The following is a 6011-nucleotide window of genomic DNA, read 5'->3' as shown; positions in this document are numbered from 1 at the left end:
TATATATATATATACAAAGTTGGTTTATTATAATAATATTTGGTTTATTACCTAATTCACAATACTGTGCAAAAGTCTTGAGCCGCCCCCTCATCTTATATGTTGCAGGAAGAAAATGGGAAATAGTTGCAGCAATTTATTCAAAAATGCAAATATACATGAAAATTGTCACGGCTGGGGCAGCAGTCGTGTTGTGGAATGAATGAGGACCCAAAATGCAGGCAAGCGACTGGTGATGAGAGTGACATTTCTTTACAAAGTGGCAGTGGCAGAAACAGGCAACGAAGCATGAGAAATTACTAACGGAAACCTAAACTGGGAAAAGCTAAAGAGCAAACCTGAATCATAACGAAACAGAGAGAGGAGCAGAGAGACGCAGACTAAGGAACAGGATATCAAGAAACACAGAGACATAGACATGGAGATAGAACATGAACTTAACCTAACCAGAGACATGAAACATGACAGGTAGACACACGGACCAGGGAGAGATGACAAAAGGGACTAAGAAACCAAGGACTAAACTGCAAACTAGAAAACAACTGGATGCGTTAAACTACACATGTGGATACAAAAACAAGCATTAGAATTTAAACCCTGGGCCTCATGGCCCAGTACCGTGACAAAAATAAAAAAGTATATAATGCAAAAGCCATATTTTTTCTTCAACACAGCTTGAATTTTCTGAGGCAAGCATTTTTGTAAGCTTTTGCTTTTTTTCTTTGACTCAGGAATACGTCTCCAGTGTTCTTAAAGAAGCTCTTCATTGAACGGGCTGCCTTTTGTTTGTCATGTTTCAACATGATGGTAGTTCCAGATGGTGTTGCATAGTGGATCACAGTCTGATGGTACTTTCCTGTCTGCATATTTCCATCCATTTTCATGAGGTCCCAAACACCACTGAAATGCAGCCCCTAACAATGACATAGATGGCTGTAGACACGCAATACAGTGTGTCTAGTCTACAGCCAAGAATTTGGATTCATGACTCCATAAAGCCTGTTGCCACTAATTTTAAGTGCATTTTTTTAATGTAATTTGGGATTCCAAAGGGACTTTTGTCCCTGTTTCCTTTCCTTAGGAATGGCTTCTTGACAGCCACCCTCGTCGAGTGGTGATGACCGTTCAGTGAACAGTAGATGAATGAAATAAAGGGCCCAACGCATCTCTTAGGTCCTTGGTCCAGTCTTTGCTGAGACTTTCAGATAGTGTTCCTACTGTACATAGTGTTTTTAGACCTCTTCTTTTTTTGTCTTCCATTTTTCCAGTTTCCTCAAAATTATTTAAGGAAACGCTGGATACAATACCAAATGTTTGGTTAGTGGGTCTTAGAGATTCACCTCGCTGGTCCAAAAATACAGTTTTATGCCTGTCAATATCCAAGCCCAGAGAACTATTTCTTAAGGGTACTTATAAAATGACTACAAAATCTGGCTCTTTGCAGGCAAACTATAAAGAAATGAGGAAAAGCTCAAGACTTTTGCACATTACTGTATTTGAGGAGGATAAAATAGTTATTTCTCTGGTTCAACATTTTAAGGAATATTCTTATCCAGGGATGTACTGGCTAAACAGCTTTGTTATTAGCACATCTACAAATATGACATGACGGCCTTGGCCAATGTTTATCTGTTTTATCCTGTATAACCCATCTTGTTTTATAAATTTATGCTGAAATGGGTCTTTAAAAATGATTTATTTAAACAGATATTTTATTTATTTTCCTGGTATTCAGTCCTTGTGTTAAATGCAGATCTTGGGTAGGCAAATGGTCAGACATAAGAACGGCTGACCTTGGCCTTTTCAAATCTTACAGGATTTAGAAACTGCAGTTATTTGCTTGATGGGATTTTGGGTGTTATTTGTTATTCTTGCAGAACAATACACAGGAATGGTGTCCCTTGTTATCACAGAGATTGACATGACAGCAGTGAAGAGGCTTCACACGGGTGTGGAAGGATAAACTGTTGCTGGTGGATATGCAGTTTTAGCTTCTAATTCCCTCTAAAACCACAAATTGTCATTTTTCAACATTTCTGTAAACAGAATTACCAAACAAGATACAACATGTGATTAATGCTTGTAGGCGTATGTTTGAACACAGATGGAGCCCAGCTAACAGTTTTTCTTTGGTTCATTGGCTCATTACTTAGTACACAGACATGATATTGGAACTGATAGACTCATCTAACTTTCAGCAAGAAAGTTTATAAACCCAAAATGTTTAACTACCCCATTAAATTGTTTTTTATAGCCAATCACAGCAGTGATTATCACAAGATGTATCAGAGCCCAAATAACTTCTAAAATGTGTGCAGATCTAGCTGCTGGGATCAAAAACAAACTGCATGACCCAAATCTTGTGTCCCAGTATGACCGCATTTAACACGTGTGAGAAAAGGCGTTCAAGAGTTTAATGGTTCACTTGAGTCCTTGCTGATTCAAGCACAGACAAACCTAAATTCAAAATTCTAGTGCTTAGTCAACATGTAGAAATATATTGTCCCTTCCAGCCTATATCTAATCATCTCTTAATTCAACACCAGTAATCTTGTACCTAAGCTGAGATGTGATATTTAAAGGGAGGTTGAAAAGAGGTTGTCCTGCTAAGGCTCAAAGGGGAGAAAAGTACTTATTTGATCATCTTATTTTAAGAGAAATTTCCTGAAAAGAACAGAAAATAAGTTTGTGGTGGGACAAAATAATAAGGGAAAATGGAAAACTGCAGCATCACTTCACTGGGGTGTTAATGTTTTTTTCTAAGGCAGCTATAATTTAATCAGCCCTCTAGGGAAGGACAGAACTCAAATAAGTCAGACACTGGTGAGAAAGTCAGTTTTTGACTCATATATTTGCTATGAATGGTTAGTAATGTTGTTCGATGAATAAAATCAGCATGATCCACAATGCACTTTAGTTGTGAAATTTCCTTTTACCTTTCCTGCAGAAGTAGGGCTGTCAAAAGACCTTTATGGTGAGGTCTACAATCAAGGAGTATAGAAGTGTAGAAATGTAGTAGAGAGAATTCATGTAGGTAAAACTGCAACATCTTAATACAAAATAGAGCCTGAAACACACAGTGAACACAGATTAATAATAATTCAATGGCAGTACAATTTCCCTTAAAGCATTGTCATTGATTATTCACATTGATTATTTTGAGATAAATGTTATGTGATGCTTATTAAGAGCATTATAGAAGCTGAGATGAATATAGCTGCTGGCTGAGTGAGAGCTTCAGTACAAACAATGAGTGTTTAATTATTTATGGTACAACGTCACAGTGGAAGCATAGTGCTATTCATTTATTTTGCTTCTGGGCGAATAGCTCTTGTTTAAAGGGTCACTGCCATTTTACTGCGTCTCACTTGAAATGTATTTCCTTTCCCTCATGTAAGGACTTTGGACTAAGATAATCAGCAATTCAAAAGTGGTCACCAGAATATCAAATCTGAATGACAACACAAAAAAGTTGAGGAGCAGTTTTGGGTGTTAAAAAGGTTATATTAACACATATCAGTAGTTTTAGCATGACTGATATAACTGAATCTGAAGGTACTAGTTTCTATTGATTTTGCTGTGGTATTATTAACAATATTCATATTTTATCCTAAAATTATACGTGCATGGTTAAAGATAAAGCATACCTATGATGAGTTTAGTTTCAAATATCACTGGATTAATTCACAGTGGAGTAAACAGCAAACACCTGTTGCTCTGTTTACCACGGTCATTGCTTTTTATCACAGTGGACAAATGACTATCAGAATGATTACTTACGTGCTTGTTATTGATGACTGTATGATCAGGAACACCTTCCCCTTGTTCTGTTGGATTATTCCAACATACTTTACATGATCCAGTCACACTATTTCCTCTGGAGTAAATTGGTCTTATTATTGTTAAAACTAAAGTGTCACACACATCAAATTGAGCTCCGGCAGCTAACTGGGTGAGGACAGACTAATTGCATTGTGCGCTAATGACCCAGTTTAGTTTAAAATAAGTATCCTGTTATTGTGAAACAGGGAGTGATAGGGTAATATAGATAATAGACAGACAGAAATAGCTGAGTTTAAGGTAATTACAGCACACGCTGCTTATTACAGCCCATAAAAAATACATCACCAATTAATGTTTCACCAATTATAATATTACTCACTGCGAAATTTTAAATGTTACATGGTTTTATGTTTGTCTGGTGACTGTCAAACCCATCTCATTGTAAGGACGATGTATGAAAGAGTTATCACAATTATTGTGGGATATTAATTGCAAGCTGAAAATGAATGCCAGATCTGCATGGTACCAATATTGCATGACTCTATACTATGATGGAGAAGTTAGAATTCCACATTCATATTTTAGCAAACATTTATTTATTACATGAATTTTCACCATTAATATAAAGTTTCTTTTCTTTTCTTTTCTTTTTGTGTTGGTGGAGAAGCCCTAAAATTAGATGTGGAACTGCAGCATGGGGTAAGGAATTCTTTAGAAATAAGTCACATAATAATTTGTTTTGTGAGCTGTAGCAGATTTTTCATGTGCTGTTACTTCAGTATTAGCTGGTCTTAGTGAATTTAGCCAACTGACCTGACCAACATATGTTGGAGATGTTAATGAACTTTCAATTCCCACCACAATATAAAGCTAGTGTAGGAGGAATAATTTGGTGAGCAAATCTATTTGTGTTATCACCTTAACTTTAAATTGATGTCTGCTTCCTTAATGTAACCTAACATTGACCATGAACACCACAGCCTGTTCTACACCAGTCCAACATAGTACTGCTCTAAAACTTCATCCCTATATCCTGCACTTTACTGTACCAAGATGTCTTGACATTTCATGCAACCCTTGAATAAAATTTGATAAAATCAGTAAACTTCAATTTTATTCACAAGATGCTTCACAAAAACCTTATTCAGCAACACATGTATAGATCCAAAATCTGATGAAAAAACACTAAAATGAAACGGCACCTCAACATTAAAATGTTACATGTAAGCTTTATATTTCCATCAGTTCCATGTATTAAAAGGAATACTCTTATTTCAAAAGGCTATTACTTGTTGAAGTGATGGAAATAGAAGCTTGGCATAAATATTTAAATACATTTTAGACCTTAAGGCCTTAGGTCTTTTTTTCCTCTATCTTTGACACCAACCTAACAACAAAGCTGAAAAAGGAATTAAACTTCATTTTTACAGGATGAATAAAAATGTGGTCTTCCGGAATTTATTAAACAATTCTGCAGGATTTTGTCAACTGTTTGGCTCAGTTTACTACAGTGTACTGTGCTAGTACCCAATATTTACAAAGACACTTGCTAATCCAGTGCTCTGCTATAACTACATTTAAGTACTTAATGGCCTACTACTTAACATCTCTGTTCTAATCACTAACTCTGAAGTGGGTTGTGGCTGTTTTGCAAACAGTATGTGCAGAATATGAAATGCCAAGTCAGTTCTGCAAGTACTAAGATGGCCAAGATTCAAAGGAGTCCCTTGGGGCCAATTGCATATGCCAGTACCTCTCAGATATGGACCTCAGTGCCAGGAATGGGCTCCAGTTTCAAGCTCACTGGTGAAAGTCAACAGGTTTAGAGAGAAACAGAACATGTGATGGCTTTATATTTCCTGAAGCTTTTCCCTGTTCGTCCTAGAAAGATGGCTTCCTCACAGCAAAAAAAGAAAAAAAAGGAACTATCCAAAAGTATTTTCAGTTCAATTAATTATATGAGAACACATTTTCTCTTTTTCTTCACTGCTAGTGTAGTAATAATTAACTATTCAATAATTCAGTTATTTATTCATTATTAATAAATTTGTAAAATTATATGCCAAATCCTTATACATATTTATCTATATAACTGCTGTTGTAATGTTGTCTAACATGCATAACTCAGTGTCCAGGTGCCTCTCTGTGATTGGGGTATACAGAGGCTGGACCGTAACGATTGGCTACCTAGCTGGAGATGTCTTATAATGATGACACCACCATGGAAA

This window comes from Pundamilia nyererei, unplaced genomic scaffold (assembly GCF_000239375.1).
Source record: "Pundamilia nyererei isolate P.nyererei 1_Seehausen unplaced genomic scaffold, PunNye1.0 scaffold00227, whole genome shotgun sequence".
Classification (NCBI taxonomy): Eukaryota; Metazoa; Chordata; class Actinopteri; order Cichliformes; family Cichlidae; genus Pundamilia; species Pundamilia nyererei.
This window is presented reverse-complemented; position numbering follows the sequence as displayed.